At 38.8% G+C, this 21,399-nt stretch overlaps 1 protein-coding gene across 11 annotated transcripts in view; it reads left to right on the top strand.

The window, feature by feature from the left end:
• NCALD (neurocalcin delta) overlaps window positions 1-21,399 on the top strand; it is a 370,180-nt gene that overhangs the window by 71,536 nt on the left and 277,245 nt on the right. Inside the window, exon 1 of one of the 11 annotated variants that reach the window (XM_049093292.1) lies at window positions 20,159-20,236. The exons of the other annotated variants lie outside the window; for them this stretch is intronic. The gene's annotated coding sequence lies outside the window, so the exon portion shown is untranslated. Of the gene's footprint in view, window positions 1-20,158; window positions 20,237-21,399 lie in introns of those variants that run through there. 11 annotated transcript variants of the gene reach the window in all.

The raw sequence follows: 21,399 nt of genomic DNA, 5'->3' as shown, positions 1-21,399 counted from the left end.
TGAGGTATTCAGGATACTATATTTTTAGAATACATGTGTAATTGCTTTTCCTTCACTGTTTCTCGAGTCCCTTTGTAGCAGGTGTTGGAAGGAATAGGAGTGAGTTGTGTCCATCTTGAGCCAGTCATTAATTGGCATCTGCTGTAGCAGGTATGAGGGATAAAGGCAGGATCTCCACTCTCCAGGCATTGAAGTGGACTTGAACTGGCATATTATTGTCATAACAGTGCAGTATAGTGGCTGAGAGCAGGGACTCTGCAGCCAGATAGCCTGCTTTTGAACCCTTACTCTGCTACTTACTACCTGGGTGAACTTCGGTTACCTAACATCTGTAGACTGTTTCCTAATTTGTAAAATTGGAATGGTAATAGTAACTACCTCCTTGAGCTATTGTAAGATTGAATGTTAATACACATAGATTCTTAGAATAGAGACTGACACAGAATAGATACTCTATCAATGTTTGCTATGATGATGATGATGATGATGATGATGATGATGGTGGTGGTGGTGGTAGTAGTGATCCCAAAGTGCCTATGTATATGCTGGGATTGACTGAGTAATTGATTCAATCATTCTGCAAAACGAACAAGTTCATTGAGCAGGTACTATGTACAGACACTGTGCTTGATCTTGAGGTTTAGAAGTCAATAAGATTTAGTTTCTACCCCCAAGGGGTTCTCTGTCTGTTTAATGGTGTTTGTTTTTGACCTGTATCAGTTGTAGAAGTAGAAAGGGCTCCACAAATCTGTCAGAAAGGGAGGAAACAATGTTTATACAAAGAATGAAAGAATATAAAGTTGACTCAGCAGGTATTGGTTATATTTGGAAGACTTAAACCTAGTTGTGCTGTGGAGGTGTGAGAAGCCATCCATTGATTCTTCTTCAGCTTTTCTTGCCCCAGTACACCCATCTGAGGGGTCTGGGTATGAGTTAGAAGGGCGTAGTTCTGTTTTACACAAGTATCCAGTGGCCTTTGCTCTGAACCCTGACAATGTGGGGGAGGGACCTTTGTCAGTGCTCTCTCCTATAGTTGGGAGTTCCCAGAGCTCTGGGCCTGGAGGATGGAAGAGGAAGAGTTAATCTCAGGGCTGTAGCAGCTGAATATACAGCATAAACAGCATTTGAGGATGAGATCACTTCTGTTTTGAGAATCTAAAGGCAAACACAGTCACATTTGTTCGTGTAATCACTGCCTTGTTTGAAATTGTTTATGTTTAGAAATTCATGTCAGAATGTTTATCAGTTGGGGGACAGAAACTGACTCTGATTACTTAAGTCCAAAAGGAATCCACTGGAAGGCTATCTTGCAGCTCCTGAAATTGAAGGAAAAGCATGAATGGTATATGATTTGGCCTCAGAAAGGAAGTTGGTCGGTTTTGGGGTTCTAAATATTGGGCAACCAAGGGATAGACTTTTCAGGACTCCCATCAGGATGAATCAGCTACAATCGTTTCCATCCGGACATTCTTTCCCTGGAGATTCAAATTCCTGGAAGAGCAAGTGGGCTGGGTCATTTTGCCTATCCCCTTACCAGAAGGCCCACCCAGACTGCAAGCAAGGGTGGTGGGTAGTTCTGTGAATGCTGTAAAGGCAGGAATTGATATCTATCCCTGATGACAAAATAATGGTGTATTTCTCAGGCCTCCTTTTTCCTAATCTTTTTGGCTATTTAATCTTAGATAGTCTATCAATAATACTTTTGAACTTTTATTTTATTTTAAATATTTTATTTATTTATTCATAAGAGACACAGAGAAAGAGGTAGAGACATAGGCAGAGGGAGAAGCAGGCTCCATGCAGGGAGCCTGATGTGGGACTCAATCCCGGGACTCTCGGATCACGCCCTGAGCCAAAGGCAGCCGCTCAACTGCTGATCCACCCAGGTGTCCCACTTTTGAACTTTTAGAGCATGAGTTGGAATCATAGTGGAAATGTTGGTAACTCTGAATGAGCAATAGAAAGGCAACAGATGGAGCTGTCGGTCCCAGAACATGGGACTGTGTTCAGAGTGGCTTTATAATGCACTGTGGATAGAGAGCTGTAGATTGGAAATGGTGGGCTTTCTAGGTGTTTCTCTACCTGAGGCCTATGTTTCTCTGGGTGATTCCTATGAGAAGTTAAACATTTTGAAGTTTTATTTAAATAATGATCTTAGAAATATGGCCATTTATCTGCTTATCCTGGATCGTGTGATGACACTTAACACTACAAGCATCAATCCTTCTCTTATTTTTGGTGCATTGGGTTTTCTGAAGCACTGGCTCTGAATAGAAATTCATTAATTGTCATGGTCTAATGAGAAAAAAATAGAAGTGGGCGTAATATAAAAATGTGTTTGCATCAAGTGCAAATGATATTTGCAAATGATATTACCAAATGATATTACTGGGTACTGTTTTAAGAAGAGAGAAAACTGTTTGGGAAATGGGATCTTCATATGGCACACAGCAGCATAGGCATGATGAATGCAAAGGAAACCAGACCATAGGAGTTGGTCCCATAGCCAAAATGAAAGGAGCAATTTAGTTATGGCAAAATGACATAATCTTTTGCATGTACTAATGGTATTTTGAATTTTACTGGCTTTGTAGTTTTGTCTGGGTTTAGTTTGTGCTGTAATAGTGGTATAAGACTACCAGCACAAGATATATACAAGTTATTTTATATTTGTATATATTTAAGTGAATTATAATAAAAAATAACTAGCTAACCCTAGAGGTCCTTGGGGAATTTTGTTTTCTTTAAAATCAAAGGAAATTACTTTATTCAGGTTTTGGAAAAGCTGGTCTATGGGAGATACTTGCTCCCTCTCTACTCCACCTCCATGGGAGCAATATACTTCCTCATCCCAGGGATGTGACTGGGTGTGACCATGTGACTTGCTTGGGCTGGTGGGATATTAGCAGACCCAGAAACAGAAGCTTGAAAGGAGCTTGTGGTTTGGCTTGGCCTCTTATACTTCTCTCTCTCTCTGGGAGAAGATCATGGCCCAGGTGCTGTTGGTCCCAAAGAGGATGATAGACATGTAGAGCTGACCAGAACCCAGCTGAACCCAACTTAGATTGGCTAAATTCTCACCGACCAGCAGTGTGAGCAAGAAAGAAATACTTATCATTGTATGACCTGTGGTTGTTTGCCACACAGCATTATTGTGGCAATAGCTGATTGATATGGTCTAGCATATATTTTTTAAAGATTTTATTTATTTATTCATGAGAAACAGAGAGAGAGAGAGGCAGAGATATAGGCAGAGGGAGAAGCAGGCTCCATGCAGGAAGCCCGACATGGGACTCGATCCCGGGTCTCCAGGATCAAGCCCTGGGCTGAAGGTGGCACTAAACTGCTGGGCCACCTGGGCTGCCCGAGTCTAGCATATTGATTAGTTAGCCACACTAGAGTAAGCTTGGATTTTATTGAGCATGTACTACATGCCAGTCATTGTTGTAGGTGCTAGGGCTATAGCATCAAAAACAGACCAACTCTCAGCCCTTAGGGAATATATATTCTAGCAGATGATCAGTAATTTTTGTTTGGCTACTTATGTATCTGATGAATGCTTTGTTTTTTTCCCTTTTCCAAATAGGCAAACTAACTTTCCCTGACATGTTTGGAAAGTGACAATTATCTGGATAGATGTGATCTTGTCTACATATGGATTTTATTTTGAACAAAACAGTCAGGGAATAATTTGACTACTGATGTTGCTACCATTATCATCAAAACTGTCTCCATTAAGGCATTTACGGCTGTTGACTCATGTCTAGAAATGTCTAGAAAAGAATATAAAAATAGATGAAAAAAATAAGAACATCATCACTTTGTCTACCAATTTCATTCTTGCTTGATTTTGCTTTATACAAAGTTTTGACTGGGCTCCTTAACTAAAAATAATCTCCCCGTGTACATAAAATTTCACCAGGGTAAATGGCTGTGTGTGCACTTATATTTATGCATGTATGAAAGTTCTGCCGACTGTGGAGGTCGGTGGCGGCTGGTCTGGAATAAAAACATCATCCTGGGAAGGGAATTTGAATGTAATGTTGAATACATTTAAAAATATTATTCAAATGACTGAAAAGTTCAGTTTTATGAATTCAGGACTATTGGGAATCAGCAGCAAAAAATCGCATTTCTTTCTTCACGGAAAATGGGGCTAAAATGCAACTGTAAATATTCAATCCTCAGAGGCCTGAAAGCTGCAAGGCCCATTTCAGGTTTAACTCACAGAAAGTAAAGCTTGCTTGCCCAGATCAGTGCTGGATAGGTGATAACAAATAGCAGCCAGTTTGAAAAATACTGTATTGCACTTTGAAGTGCAGTGAAATTTGGACTCTTTTGCGTTGATGCCCAGCTCCCTGTGTCTATGGCCTCAAATGTCAGTGGTCTCGGGCTGGTGGGGTAACCCTACTGATATAGTCAGGAAGTACTTGGATGTCCATCAGAGCCACAAAAAGACTTTTATCTGTCCACCCTGGGGAGCTGTTGGTAAGGAGAAGTCTCAGAGCCATTCTGGCTTTCTCCTCTGCCCATTCTGCTGGTAACTGTGCTCTGGCTGGGCTCGACTGACTCCATAATCTTTGGAATGATGTTCCTCGTTCTTTCTCAGGACTTTTGCTTTATCTCACTGTTTTTGTTTGTTTGCTTGTTTGTTTGGGGAAGGGAGAAAGTGGGGAAGAATGGATTACAAGTGTGGGGGGTGTCTTTTTGGGGGAGGAGTTTGACCATGTTGAGTCTGAAAGAGCACAGTCAATCTAAGCAGTGAGAAATGAGGAGAATAGGTTACTATTGCCTTGTTGCCAGATGTAAATAATACTGCTAGGCCATGCGGAATTGGGAGGGAATTTTTAGCTATATTTTAGAAACAGTTCACCCATTTAGAAATGTTTTATTTCTATGTAAATGATTCACCCATTTGGAAATGTTTGATTTCTATGTAAAGAAGTTAATATTTTCATTCTTACTGAGTTAAGCCCAAAGCATTCAGGACAGTTGCCCAATTATAACATGATTTCATCAGATCTGCTCTTGAGGCTGTTAGATTCCTGGGTTCTCTGATAACCTGCTGCTTCCCAGGGCCTGGATGCTGTGGTTGGTCTGTTTTAATGATCAGCTTCTGGGCTCCAGTCAAAGGAGAGGTGTTGCAATGTCAGTAGGAAAGGATTAGCGCTGAGAAAACCAAAGCTGAAATGAGGGTCGGTTCCATAAGAGATATCTCTGTGTGCTTGGGGAGGGAGGAAGGAAATCATTTTACCTGGGGTTTAGGCCAAGGGATGCTGACCAGTGCCTGGACACAGAAGTGTGGTCTCCTTTGACTGTCCAGAGAAGCCAAAGTGGTCAGAGCCAGAGGCCTGGAGTAAGCCTTGCCCTAGATCAGTGGTTCTTAAAGTGTGTTTTCTTACTGGCATCTTCCAAATCCTTGGGAACTTGTTAGACATGCAACTTCACAGCCTATTCCAGACCTGCTGAATCAGATGCCCTGAGTGTAGGGCCCCAGACAACTTGTTGTAACAAGTCCTCCAGGAGACCCTAAAAGGGTGAACCACACCTTAAAGGTAAGCTAAAGGGCTCTAGGAACCCCAAATCTGTCACCTACAACTAGAGTACAGGGCTCATCACAGGAAAGAGAAATTTTCTCTCTTACTCAATAGTTAAATTTAGCAGGATGGTAATTTGTAAGAGTTCATTAAATGCTCATTTTTCCCACTAAGTGTTACACTAGTATGGCAGTGATTCATGGCAGATTACAAACTTATAAAAATGGATACTTAGATCATATTTTGATATTTTACCAATAGTTTTACATTGTTATAGTCTGATTTCTCTTCATATTTTCCTTGACTTCTTTTAGAAGCCTGTGACCTCAGTTTTTTTTTTAAAACATTCATTCACATACTATGAAGTACCTGTTACGTGCAAGATAGACATGGTGCTTAGTTGAGAATACATAGTTTCTGCCATCAAGGAAATGTAGTATAAGCAGATGATAGAGTTCTGTTTATAACAATAGCCACAGTACTTCCAATTGGGGTGAATATAAAGAAATTTGGGAGCAAAGAGGATGGAGTGACCCACATAACCTGATAGGAGAGTGGCCCCTGGGAAGTCTTCATAGAGAAGGTGATATTTGAACAGGGACCTATAGGAATAAAATGTTGACCAGGCAAGGAAGAATGTGCTAGATGGCAAGAATACATATAGGACTGTATTTGCTGTAATAAATTCCCACAAACTTGGTAGCTTAAATAATACAAACTTATTTATTATTCTGTAGATTAGAAGTCTGACATGGATCTTAATGCACTAAAATCAAGGTGGTGGCAGAGTGCATTTCTTTTTTTTATTTTTTATTTTTATTTTTATTTTTATTATTATTTTTTTTAGAGTGCATTTCTCTATGGAGGCTCTAGGGGACAACACACTTCTATGCCTTTTCCAGCTAAGAGAGTTTGCGTTCCTTGGCTTGTGATCTCCTTCCCCCATCTTCGAAGCCAGCAATGGCAGATGGTGTCCTTCTCACACTGACATCTGTCTGGTTGTCTGGACCCCTGTGATCAGATTGCCACCTACCTGACAAATATAGGGTAATCTGTCTACCTCAAGGTTGTTATCCTTATTATATCTGCAAAGTTCCTTTGCTATGTGAAGCAACATAGTCACATGTTCTGAGGATTAGAGCATCTTCAGGGATCATTATTCTGCCACTGGAAAGCATGGATGCCTGATAGTGTGGAGAATGTTTTAGAAAGAATAAGAAAGCTCTGTGTAGCTATGCTATTGCCAGCAGTGAGAGAGAAAGTGCTGTGGAGGTGTGGAAATGTGTATACGGCAAAATGAGACAGAGTTGCTCTTAGTAGAGGCCCAAGTTTTAAGAATTTTAGTGGCTGACTTACTTCAGTTGACATTTAGAAAGATAATCCCTTTCTTTGTAGAGGAAACATGGATGTTGGCCACAGGGACAGGTGTCAGTAGGTAGAAAAATTCCATTTCTTCATTTTCTAACTTTATTTATCTGTCTTACTTACTGATCCAGAAATTTAAGTCACTGTGAATCTCAGAAGTTTTGGTAAAGTTAAAAGGATTTGCTCCTTAGTAAAATCTAGCATTGCACTGCTGTAGTTAGAACAAAAACAAACAAAAAAAACCCCCAAAGCTTGATATTCACAGTATCTGAAGGTTACAGTGTCCCTTTGCAATGAAATAAAAGTAAATCTTGCTCATCTCCCTTTCTAAGCACTTTGACCTTTGTCCTCATTCTTTTAGCTACTTTCAAAGTTAAAGATGGCATATCATAAAAGGAGACTTTGCTGACTGTTTTGAAGTCTCTAGCAGTGAGCACACTAACCTGGGAAAACATCTTTCTTAGTATGATCTAGAATGTATTTTTGAATGGTCATCATCCAGTATTTATTGAATACTTATCATGAGCAATAATGGACTTTAAATTGGCCATAAACTATATGTCTTCTGATCCAATCTCCATCAAATGCTTTATCATATTAAAAGTTCAGATTGTGGGCAGCCCTGGTGGCTCAGTGGTTTAGTGCCGCCTTCACCCCAGGGCCTGATCCTGGAGACCCGGGATCAAGTCCCACATCGGGCTACCTGCATGGAGCCTGCTTCTACGTCTGTCTATGTCTCTGCCTCTCTCTCTCTCTCTTTCTCTCTCTCTCTCTGTGTCTTTCATGAATAAATAAAATCTTTAAAAAAAAAAAAGTTCAGATTGTAAGAACTTGGTGAATACCAAGTGTTTCATGCTGCAAAATTATCCTGAATATAAGTAGGTTATTATTGTTAAAAATGATTTTCCCCTTAATACTTCACCACTGGGATGGATAAGAGAGAAGAAAGTCAGACAGCGCATGTTAGATGGATCTGAGAACTAAATGTGGAGTCAGTGGAGTCAAAAGAAGTAATTTTATCCTAAACTGAGAAGAACAGTAGATTAGGGTAAGATTTGACTTGAATTTAAATCCTACCTTGTCAAGACAGACAGAAATGTAAAATGAAACAATTATTTTTAAGTAGTGGCTAGAGCTTGAAAATTTTAGCAATACATGTTTCTAACAGGGAAACCATAAAATACAATCAAGCTTACTTATTCAGAGAAAACTTCTATTAAATATCTAGCTGTGTATTCTTGCAAACCTTCTTCAGTATACTTACAGATGTTGAGGTCATAAGTAAAGGGATTCTGTAAATAACATCCTTCTCTCCTGCTTGAGTTCAGAACTAAATAAAAAACACAGGGGCCCCTGGGTGGCTCAGGTTATGATCCCAGGGTTCTGAGATTGAGCCCTGAGTTGGGCTCCCTGCTCAGTGGGGAGTCTGCTTCTCCTTCTCCCTCTGCCTCTCCGTACTCCTTGTGCTTACGCACTCTCTCTCAAACACCCCACCCGCCAAAAAAAACCCCAAAAAAACCCAAAAGAAAACCATAGGAGCAAAACAGATGAAAAAAATTATATATAAATTTTATAAAATTATATATATTTATAACATATATTAGATATTACATTATATAATAATATATATCATGGTTTTATGTTTTGTTTCATCTTTTAAAAATGGTCTCTTGAGTGGTCTGGACTGAGTATGTATATATGTATAGGTGTGTGTGTATCTACAAACCCACCCAGCCTCACATCTAGAGCCACATTGTTTACTCTGGCTCTAGATGGGGCATTAAATGCGAGGCTAAGTGGATTTGTGGAGTCAGCCGTAGGCAGCGTTAGAATGAGAATGTGTGCACCTCAAAGGCAGAGATAAGAGCACTGGACTCTGTGGGCTTGCAGGTCTGTGGAAAGGAGAGAGGCAGAGCACATGTGGCCGTTGCTGTCTAGTTATCAACCAGATAATTCACTGCTTCTTCCAGTGAGAATAACCCGTACTGCTGCTGCCCGAGGGCACACCGGGTCTGGCCTCATGGTTCCTACAGCTGGACTTAGCGCATTGTATTCCCTCCACAGAGTTATTGAATTCTACTTGTTGTTAGGACAGAGTGGTGATTTCCAGGCTCCTTCCAAATGTGGAACCAGGCACCGAAAGTCCTCTTGTGTCTTTTATTTTTTTTTAAGATTTTATTTATTTATTCATGAGAGACACACAGAGAGAGGCAGAGACACAGGCAGAGGGAGAAGCAGGCTCCCTGCAGGGGGCCCGATGTGGGACTCGATCCTGGGTCTCCAGGATCACATCCCAGGCTGAAGGCGGTGCTGAACTGCTGAGCCACCTGGGCTGACCTGAACAAATTCTTTGTAGAAATTTTAGAAAATAAACAATGCTACTAAACCTTCCCCCATATTTAATGATGTTAGTTTTCCTCTCGGATAATTTCTGTGAAGTGGAATTGCTTACTTAAAAGGTGTACAAAATGTTAAGGCTTTAAAAATGTATCCGGGAGGCTGATTTTGGGGAAGCATGCCAAATTATCTTCCAAAAATGTGTATTCTTTATACTAACCTGGTCCCAAAAGATAACTAAGGCTACATACACTGAAACCCAGCTCTGAGTGTTTGTTTTGTGCCTATCATATGTTCACTGTGCTGATTTTCAAGGGCTCTGTTTTGATTTACAACGATAGGAGGTAGAAAAAAGAATGAGGCTCTAATAATAGTTTGGTATTCACCAAGATCCACTAGGAAATAAAAAGAAAGCAATAAGAAAACTGAAGGAGAAATTAGATTTTAGTTTACTTTTGTTCTGTCAGCCATTCATTGTGAAATTCCACACAATGGTATGTTGTGTGTTTAAGAGAAAGATGGTGTAGTTCACACACTAGCAGACTGACTGATGATTGACCCCTTCCCACTCTTCATTAATTTGGTGATGAAAGAATCAACCAGCTGTGTCTGAGCAGAAAGGGATGATTCTATCATAAGGGCTCACTTGGTCCCACTGTAGAGTGGGTAAAGAGCCAGGGAGAAGGCAGGCATTTTTTTTTTAGCAGGTCGCTTAAAATGAAAACAATGAAATGTGTATTTTTATATCCTTAATGATAGCTAATGTTTATCAAGCTCTTACTATTTGCAGACACTGCTCTAGGGACTTTCATCTCTTTCTGTCATTAATGTAGGCTCTTCACTCTGGCGTGTGGGTGGTTGGTAAGTGAGAGCAGTTGCTGTTACTGTCTAGGGGTACAGTGAAGTCCAAATATGTTAGGCACAGTTCCACTGGCTTCTATAGCCTATTGTGAATGGATATGACTTAGGTCTATCTTTCTTGAATGATTTGAGATGGTTTTGAAACTTTCACACTAAATGCAATCTTTCTTCAGAAACTTGGGAACTATTTGTGTCAGCTCAGCAATGATACCCAGTGAGTCTGGCTATGCAGTGCCATGTGGTTTTTCTTCTGGTGTTGGGTCACAGGATGAGCAAACCTTTATCTTTACTAGACATCAACTGATTGCACCCCATAGTGGTTGTACAGGTTACACTCACACCAGCAGTGTGGAAGAGCTCCCTTTGTCCACTGTCCTCAGCAGTCAGTGAACTTTACATTTTTTGCTCAATCAGGGTTTTTTAGAGAAACAGAGCTAATGGGATGTCTGTGCATATGTGGGTATGCATATATATGTGTGCATATATATAAATAAATAAAAATAAAAATAGATATATGTGCACAGAGAGATAGAGAGACAAAGAGAGAGAGAGAAGAGAGAGAAATTTATTTTCAGGAATTGCCTCATGTATTTGTAGAGGCTGGCAAGTTTGAAATTTGCATGGCAGGTTGGCATGCTGGAGACTCAGAGAAGAGTTGATGTTGCAACTAGGGTCCAAAGGCAGTCTGGAGGCAGAATTTTCTCTTTCTTGGAGGACCTCAATCTTTTTCTCTGAAGGCCTTCAACTGATTGGACGAGACTCATCCACATTTTAGAGGGTAATCTGCTTTAATCAGAGTCTACTGATTGAAATGTTAATCTCCTCTAAAAAATATTTTCATAGTAACATGTTGACTGGTGTTTGATCAAATATCCGGGTACCATGTGCTAGCCAAGTTGATGCATAAAATTAACCATCACTGGACAGTATTCGGTTTTTAAACATTCCTGTCCCTCAGATAATAGCCCACACCTAGTAAGCATGTTCAGTGCAAGTGTTTTGGAATGAATGTGAATGAATGGCTGAAAGATGTGACTCCACTCATGTCTAAATTCTTTACTTGTGAGGGATGCCTTGAGGGTCAGTGAGAAAAATCACAATTAACATGTTCTAATATCTTAAAAAGATGTTCCTGATGGAATTGGAAAGGATATAATTTGTACATGAATAGAATTAAACTTTTGTGAGTGATTAGGTCGTTATAGATATATTTTACCTTAATTGGCAAATCAACTTTAAGATTGAGGGTCCTTAAAAAAATAGACATCCACTTGTCTGTAAAAGTAATATATAAATATCTAGAGGAATGAGAAACCATTCCCATTTTAAGAAATTACTGATTCAAAGTCAAAGGGAAATGACACCTCACATCTGACATATGTCAGTGTTGCCAGGTGGTTAACAATGCTACACTGTCTGGGTTTGGGTCATGGCTCCATTACTCATTAATTTTGTGCCTCATTTTCCTCCACTGTAAAACAGAGATAACAATGATCAGCCTTGCTGTGAGGATTGAATGAATTAATCGAGTGCTTAATCTAGTTCCTGGTATACAGTAAGTGGTCAAGCAGTGTTATTCATTAGCACCTCTATTCATATTTAACTTTTAATATGCTACTTTTAAAAGCCAGCTAAGAATAGAGATAATATTTTAAAATATACCAACTTTAAGTATTTAATATTTAAAATATTAAATCCATATTTAATACTAGTATTTTTTAAAGACTTATTTATTTGAGAGAGATTGAATGCAAGTGGGGGGAGGGGCAGATGAAAAAAGAAATCCTCAAGCAGACTCCCCACTGACTGTGGAGCCTGACACAGGGCTTGATCCCAGGATCCTGAGATCATGACCTGAGCCGAAATCAAGAGTCAATCACTTAACTAACTGAGCCACTCCGGTGCCCTCATATTTAATATAAATATTTAAATATTGAACATTTTAAACTCTCTCAATTTTTGAGAGGATGTATAAAATTAGATTTTAAAGGAATCAAGATTCCTTCATTAGGCTTGAATTTCATAACACATATAAAATGAAATTATAGCATATATGGTAATTTTTTAAACATGGGTGCTAAATATTTTCAAAGCATAGGGTTCTTTACATTTGTAAATTGGAACCTTATCTCCTTATAGGATTCCACAGGTAATTGCTAGAAGCATCTGGTTCCTATTTGTATTGTGATTGCCTAATGTTTTGACATTTCTTGTCAGGCAAATTATGACCTGTGGGCTAAATCTGACTCAATGCTTGTTTTTGTATGGCCCTCAAGGTAAGAGTGGTTTTTACATTTTTAAATGACTGGAAAAAAAACAAACAAACAAAAGAAAGGTAATATTTCATAATATATGAAAATTAAATCAAATTCAAATTTCAGTGTCCATAAATAAAGTTTTATTGGAACACAGCCATGCTGATTCCTTTATGTCCTTATTTATACTGGCTTTCATGTTTTAGCTACAGAGGTGAATAGTTGTGACCCAGACTGCATGGGCTGCAAAGCCTAAACCAAACTACCTGGCCCTTTACAGATGTTTGCCAACACCTGTTCAGTTCTTCCTTTTTTTTTTTTTTTTAAAGATTTTATCTATTTATTCATGAGAGACACAGAGACAGACAGAGACATGGGGAGAAGCAGGCTCCCTGCGGGAAGCCTGATACAGGACTCGATCTCAGGATCATGGGATCATGACGTTAGCCAAAGGCAGATGCTCAACCACTGAGACACCCAGGCATCCCACACACCTGTTCAGTTCTAAATGTGGACGGAGAGGTGAGATTCAGCTTTGTCGACTTTGGAAACTATTAGCAGGTGAGGTCAGAGACAGAAGCATTTAGTAAAAATAAGTTCATAATCGGGGATCCCTGGGTGGCGCAGCGGTTTGGCGCCTGCCTTTGGCCCAGGGGCGATCCTGGAGACCCGGGATCGAATCCCACGTCGGGCTCCCGGTGCATGGAGCCTGCTTCTCCCTCTGCCTGTGTCTCTGCGCCCCTCTCTCTCTCTGTGACTATCATAAATAAATAAAAAATTAAAAAAATATAAGTTCATAATCCATATGAGTGGCTTTAACCCCCCTCAAGTCCTCCTTACCTTCTGAGGTAATACATGTGAAAACCCTCAGAAGCACTGTGTGAGAGAAAGCTAAATGCCTTCACAACCAAAAGGTTAATATGGCAGGTGGGCTAGCTACTTAAGACAATCAAGAAGGGGCCTAGGGGGATCCCTGGGTGGCGCAGCGGTTTGGCACCTGCCTTTGGCCCAGAGTGCAATCCTGGAGACCCGGGATCAAATCCCACGTCGGGCTCCTGGTGCATGGAGCCTGCTTCTCCTTCTGCCCCTCTCTCTCTGTGACTATCATAAAAAAATTAAAAAAAAAAAAGAAGGGGCCTAGGAATAGAGGTCTGTAATCCATAATTTTTCAGGCCAAATGTATTAGATAAAAAGGACATAACCCAGTGGGAGTGTTTTCCCTTTTCTTTTCTGATATTCTTAGGCAGGAATCTTCTCAACTGCTTCATCAGGAATTATCTGCTGTAATTACTGAGATCTGTGGTCTGTGTTATCAACCTGTCAGAAGAACCAAGAAATTCTTTCCTTAAAAATTAAAAAAAAAATTATCTTAAGTTGCCAACCATAAAATGCTTAAAAAATAGTTCTTTGTATAACTACATAAAGCACTTCAGAGAGATTCTTCCTTTTTACCTTGATGCTGATAAAAATCCAAAGAACATTAAATTCAGTTTCATTCTAGATAGGAAAATTCTGATGGATATAATTCCCTACAGCAAGTTTAGAAATGTCCATTCTTCTGTCCATTTGAAGACCTACTTAAATTTTTGTTGAAATTCCTTTTGCAAAATAGCTCCTCATTATTGTTTAGAATGAACACCCCAGGGAAATGATATCTTCCAGGAGTCTCATGTTTAAAAACTATTGAAATAATGGAACATTGTTTTAACCTGATACACTGTGGTTCGGAGTCTGCATGGCACACCGTGGTTTTCAATTTCTTGTTTGGATGGCTTGGGCATTGGGCCAAAACTATTCAAGGCCTTATTGAGATGGTTCCATTATTTCTTCTGGTTGTCTTATCCCTATTGACTTTTGGAGTACAGTGCTGTTAAATTAAAGTGTTAACCCTCATGCCAACGTAGAGCTCAGCAGCATTTGCAAAAGCTGCAGCAATCGAGTTACAGTGCCTAGCTGATAAAAGGAAGAAGAGAATTATGGAGCATAGAGGAAGTTTTTGTGTTTAAAACAATGAAAAATGTGAGCATAAGTTATTAAAACTCAACAAGAAGAAAACAAACAATTAAAAATGGGCAAAAGATCTAACAGTCACTTCACCAAAGAAGATACACAGATGACAAATAAGCATATGAAGGTATGTGCAGCATCATATGTCACAGAAATTGCAAATTAAGACAACAACGAGATACCATTATACACCAAAAATTCAAACACTGACAACATCAAATGCTGGCAAAGATATGGAGCAATAAGACCTCTCATTCATTGCTAGGGGGAGGCTGCAAAATGGTACAGCCACTTTGGAAGGTAGCTTGGCCTTTTCTTACAAAACTAAACATACCCTTACCATATGATCCAGCAATCATATTTCTTGGTATTTACCCAAATTATTTGAAAACATATGTTCACACAAAAACCTGCAGATGAATGTTTATAACAGCTTTATGTATAATTGCCCAAACTCAGAAGCAACCAAGCTATCCTTCAATAGCTCAAAGAATAAACTGTGGTATAGCCATTCAATGGAATATTATTCAATGATAAAAGAAGCAAACTATGAAGCAGGAAAGATCAGAGGATCCCTCAATGCATATTGCTACGTGGGAGAAGCCAATCCAAAAAGGCTACATGTTATATGATTCCAACTATATGATGTTCTGGAAAAGGCCAGAGTATAGTGACAGTAAAAAAGATCAGTGGTTGCCAAAGGTTAGGGGAGAGGGAGATAGAGCTTAGGGAATGTTCAGGGCAGTGAAACTATTCTGTATGATATTATAATGGTGGTGTACATTATACATTTGTCATTATACATTTGTCAAAATCCTAGAGTGTATAGCACAAAGAGTAAACCTAGTGTTAACCATGAATTTCAGTTAAAAGTAATTTATCAATACTGGTTCATCAATTGTAACAAATGTATACCGCTGATGTAAGATGTTAATAGTAGCAGGAACTGTGTGGGGTGAGGGAGGGGACTTTGTACCTAAAATGGCTCTAAAATTGAAGTCTATTAATTAAAACAAATAAACAAAGGATAATAGTGACATCTAGGTCTTAACCTATTTCCCTTCCTGTTAACATTTATTAATTTTTGAAACTCTCAACCCCATTTATAAGAGAACAGCAATTCACCCACCCTTACATAATTAATTAGAATGTATATTTACACTGTTGCTCACACTGTTCGGAAATACATGTTGAGTAGAATGAATAAGAATGGGATGGAAGAATGAATGAAGACCAGTGAATCCTATTTTCCTTAGAATTAAAGAAGACTGTTGAGGCTTTTTAAGTGTTCTGAGAAAGGGAGTAATACCCTAGCAATGATTGGAAAGTTTTTTAAATTTCTATTTCTTTCAACTTTCCAATTTAGAGCACAATTGTGGTGTAGTCAAAAGAGGAATGAGGGTAAGGAACATTTAGTCAGTTGGCTCACTAGCCAATATTTATTGAATACTAGTGTGTGCTATACCTAGGTACATGGGTATTCAATATAGACATCTTTCCCTTCAAGGACTAACAGTTTAGTGACTGTGGTCATGGGATCTGGGATAGACAATCTGGGTTTTGATTCTAGCTATGACACCTGTGAGATCTTGGGTGTAAGTTTTAGTGTAGTATTCTCCATCTGTAAAATGGAGATAAAAATCATCCCTACTATTGATGGATCTGTGAGGATTAAATTAAAGTGTATAAAGCAGCTCATACATTGTATGCATACAAATTAGAAAAATATTTCCTTTTATCTCTCTATGTAATTGGAGGTACATCAAAGATGTCAAAGGCTTGGTACCCCTTTATCCTCTTTAAAGTTCCCTCGATAACCACCTCAAGGGAATGTAGTGAGGACAAAGCTGAATTAGAGGCAGCTATATGGGCCCCGCCTTCAGCCCAGGGCCTGATCCTGGAGACCTGGGATTGAGTCCCACGTCGGGCTCCCTGCATGGAGCCTGCTTCTCCCTCTGCCTGTGTTTCTGCCTCTGTGTGTGTGTGTGTGTGTGTGTGTGTGTGTCTTATGAATAAATAAATAAAATCTTTAAAATAGAGGCAGCTGTGTGAAGGATAAGAGACAACTAAATCTTTAACTGTTTGACCTGATAAAGACAAATCACCTCTTCTTAGAAAAATCCCCTTAAAAAGTAAATGTTCCAAAGCAGAACATGTGTGCACGTGTATTTGATTATTTCTCCTCTCCAAATAGAGAGAAGAAAGTACACAAGGAGACAAAACCCACAAATCTAAAACTCTTAATGAAATGTCAGTCTCTGTTTCTGTCTGTCTGTCTGTCTCTCTCTCTCTCTCTCACACACACACATACATACACATACACACTCAGCTCAACTGCAAGTGAATGACAGTAGATAGTTCTTAACTTATAAAGATTTCCTATGTTAGCTTGAGAGAGCATACTTGTAGAGCCAAGTGCCCATTTTTCTTATCTCTTCTTCTGTGCTGTAAGTGGAGGGGGCTGCTAATCCTCCAGTTCAGTTTCTGAGTGGTCAGCAGCAACAATGGTCAGAAGAGCCCATTCAGAGGGGACCAAACAGGAAAGCAACATCTGTGTTAGTGCTGGATGGCAGAAGGACACTACATACTCTCAAAAGATGAACTCCTGGGCTGCAGGACTTCTCAGAGAATTGCCTTTACTGACTTACATTTTCCTGTGATATTGTCTGCTTTTATAGAGGAGGAGAGATGGGAATTGCTTGAGTGTCCTGTATCTATCTATCTTTCTTTCTTTCTTTCTTTCTTTCTTTCTTTCTTTCTTTCTTTCTTTCTTTCTTTCTTAAAATTTATTTATTTATGATAGTCAGAGAGAGAGAGAGAGAGAGAGGCAGAGACACAGGCAGAGGGAGAAGCAGGCTCCAGGCACCGGGAGCCCGACGTGGGATTCGATCCCGGGTCTCCAGGATCGCGCCCTGGGCCAAAGACAGGCGCCAAACCACTGCGCCACCCAGGAATCCCTGTCCTGTATCTTTTTTTTTTTTTTTTCCTGTCCTGTATCTTTAATGAACACTGTGCATCAATTTGATTTCCTTGTTAAGAAAAAATGAGGGAACAATAGATTTTGTGTACAACCTAATGTCCCACATTTTTATTAATTGTTTATTATTATATTATTAAATATTTGCTTTAGCTGGAAACTTTAGTTAATCTTCTGTCTCAGAAGTTGTGTGATTAAAAACCTTCTTACATTATTATTTTTTCCAAATGATCTCTGCTTTTTTATGATCCTTAAGTATCTTAAGCACAGTTTAATCTATAAGCCCCCCTCCCATCCTCTCAGAAGCAGGCAAGAATAAATCTCAAGTAAATGTAAAAATAGTGTCATATCCTTAAGTGGGCAGGGATTCTCTAAACCATAAACACAATTGGAATTCTAGTTTACCTCTTGATCTCAAACCTTTTATTTAAATCACAGAGACATTTGTTTTTAGAACTGGAAGAGTCCTCAGTAGTAGAATTTTTCTTTCTTTAGAAGCCAGTCTTGGGCACTTAGATGGAGGGGATTTCTTTAAAGGATAAAGAAAAAGTCATTTATTCTCAAGTCTCATGTAGAGCTCTTTTTTCTATCAATTGAAATGAAAGTCACACACATACATGGCCAGTGGATATTATAAGAATTTCTGCTCTAGAGGCAGACCAGGTTGGAACCTCAGCTCCATGGCTTACCAGCTATGTAACCTCATTTCTTCAACCAAAAACACAGAGAATAATGATGGTACTTACCAGGTAAAATTGTTGTGAGAAGCAAATTGTATCATGTATGTAAAAAGGGCTTAGGCTAATGCCTGGTCCCTGATAAATTCCCAATAAATGGCTCCTTTTGTTATTATTTTCTTTATTATCAGGATCATTAGTATCCTATGATAAATATTCTAGATCTGCACTAATATACTAGCTGCTAGCTACATCCAACTGTTTAAATTTATAGTAATTAAAATTAAATTAAATAAAAAATTTAGTTCTTCAGTTGCTTCAGCCACATTTGAAGGGCTTAATACCACATGCGGCTAGTGGCTATCAAATTGGACAGTGCAGACATAGAACCCATGATCAAAGCAGATTATATTGGACAATGCTGCTTAAGAGTTGTTTTTCAAGTATCAGCTAATTAATTAACACCATCAGATAGGACCTCTGTAACATTTAAAACATACTCATTGTGAGATGAAGTAGGACAAAGCTGAAATAATCAATCATAATCATAATCATAATCATAATCATAATCATAATCATAATATGTGACCAGAGATTCGATATTTACCTACCTGGAAAACTTACTGGCAGAAGAATGCATTGCCTTTACTCTTCTCTTTTGTGAAGATTGCTTAAGAACATCTAAGGCACTTAAGAGTATGTGATTCTGACAAAGAAACTTAGACAGATATAGGAAGGTTAGACACAGGAAAGAGTAATATTGTAAGAACAGATTATGTTTACATTTTTTAGGAGAATCCATTCAGGTTCTAGGAGAATTTATCACACATGGTTCCCAGTTGGTGAAATGGAGTTTATAGGTTCTTGGTGCAGTATCAGGGAACATCCACCCAACAGTGACTTATTTTAATGTAATTGGTGGACAGGGTCTAACATAAGCTGTGGCCTGTAAAAGCAAAATTAATATCAGCATTGCTTATTTATCAGGTATCCAGAGTATTATCATATACATGAAGATGTTTTTAGAAGTGAATTATATAATTTGAGAATTATCTAAGCATTTGATTTTTTGCACAATGCTTACCATGTAATAGGCTCAGTCAACATTAGTGAACTCAACTGAGTGTCTTTGTGAGTTCCTAGAAATGGTTGGCAGGAATGGTGCAAGCAGCATTATTTAAACCGTAAGCAGTTTGTAATAATAGTATCAGTTTAGGGGGCCATGACCAGCATTTAACAAATGGAATTTATCAGACTACACTGCTTGTATTAAGACAAAAATATCATAATGTAAAATATTGGCTTCAAATATGTATGTATGGGCATACTGAGTCTCCATGAATTTTTTTTTTTCCTATGTGGGTTGTGGTCAAAAGCTAGTGGTGTAGAAGAAGTTCAAGTATCAACTGGGTAGTTGAACCTGGTTGATAATGATAATGATGACCAGAATAGCTAAAATTTGAATGTTTATCATAAGGCAGCACTTTTAGATTTTTACACAAATCACATTGTATTTGGAAAATGCCATATATAATGTATGTAGCAATGCTATATATAATAACCATATGTAGTAAATTATGTAATAAAGGGTAAAATGTAAGAATTTTCTAATTTCATTCTCACCTTGTTGAAGGGGAAGGGTAGGCACATAACACTCCCAGTCTACATTTCAGCGAGCCTTCCTGTTCCTATAGAACTTATGCTGGCTTTCACCACAGTCGGCAGGAGCAACTTCCCAAATTTTCTCTTCTTGGACCCATTTCTATGCCTCCTCAGCATCCCTAGCAAGGATGAACTATTTTTTCCCCATTGGTTTATTCATTGTTTAAAGTTGTAAATAATAACTTTGCAGCCTGTCTTCTCACATTCTTCTATCTCTTCTAGTATTTTATCAGACTGAATTATCCAATTTATCAGACTTAAATTCTTTAAAAAGAATTATTTTTAAACAACTCACATAGCAATTTTCCCATGCATTGTTTTAACATGTCTGCTTAAAATGAAGGCCAGAACTGGTGCAAGTAAGTGAAAATATGTTGAAATGTCAAGTGTTGGTGCTCAGGGAGTCTAGTAACATTTTAGTTTCCATTCTTTGAGGCAAAATAGCCTCTTTGGACAAATGCTCAAGTTGTTTTTCTTCCTAGGAGAGATGTAACCAGAGTCCTAGAGCTGAGGAGTAGCTACTAGATGTCTTCTTTCTGGCCTGGCTTATTCCTTCAGGTAGGAACTGGAAAACAAAGAGAATGAGTGGTTTCGAAATGTTCTTCTTCCAACCCCTACTTCTAACTCCAGCCTGATTTAGTACAACATATGTAGCCTTCTCCTTTTTCTTCTTCTTTCTTTCTTTTTTCTTTTTTAAATTTTCTGTCTGTAACAGTGATGCAGAACAGCTGCTTACTAACCTTCTAACATTTTGTCTTTCATGATTTCAGTCCCAACTTCAGGTCATTTCCTAATGGTCTCAACTCTCTTGCTTTTTCCTTTCTCAAGCTCCCCAAATTCTCACCTTTCAATTATTTTTATAGCATTTTGCTCACGTCCAGATTTTCAACCTGTGACAGCTTATTTGTGTTTAATTGGTAATACCAATATTTGTGGCTGGGAGAAGGGCATGATGGCTGTCACTCTATGGAACAATTATAGAAACCAGCAGAAGAACACCAACCCCCCCCCCCAAAAAAAAACCCCAAAACCCAACTAAACAAAACCAGAACTCTAAACTCTTTCTTGCTAATTAAAAGTTTTTCAAAGCTTAAACTTCAGTAAAATATTATCCTCAAACGGAAATGGGTAAAGAACTCACATAAGCCATATACTAATTGGGGAATTCAGTTAAATGCCTATAGTTATCTCAGGTAAAGTTAAAATAAGAATAAGCAGGTGTGGCTGATGTGACTTCCTTGTGTGTTCATATTTTGCTCCTGATGCACCGATGACGGCAAATCTAAGATAAATATAAGGAGGTATTTTTGTCGGAGTGGTATTTTGTTTGTAGTGGATGTGCTTCTGGAATATGGGGAGAAGGAAGGTAGTTGGCTCCTCTACTTATGTTCACTTCTTCTGCCCATCCCTGTGATTGTGTCCAAGGGGCAGAAAGATAAAGGGAGCCACCAAGTTTTCACTTGATAACACTGCTGTTAGGTAGCTTTATATTCTCTGAGTCTGGTAGGGGTTTAAGGCTAACTTTTTTTTTTTCTCCTGGCTGTTTCTGTGGATTTACTAGAAACTGTCTGCTGCCTCACTATCCCCAACACTAACCCCCTTTGCCTAGCCATTGGGACACCTTCATCTGTAGCTGCCCTGATGCAGATGGCATACTCTCGCTACTCTGGCTCTTCATGTACTGCTTCTTCATCCAAGGAACTTGGAGTCATCTCCAGCTT

This window comes from Canis lupus, chromosome 13, assembly GCF_003254725.2.
Source record: "Canis lupus dingo isolate Sandy chromosome 13, ASM325472v2, whole genome shotgun sequence".
Taxonomy (NCBI): Eukaryota; Metazoa; Chordata; class Mammalia; order Carnivora; family Canidae; genus Canis; species Canis lupus.
Note: the sequence above shows the minus strand (reverse complement) of the source record. Positions and strands in the feature narration are given on the sequence as shown.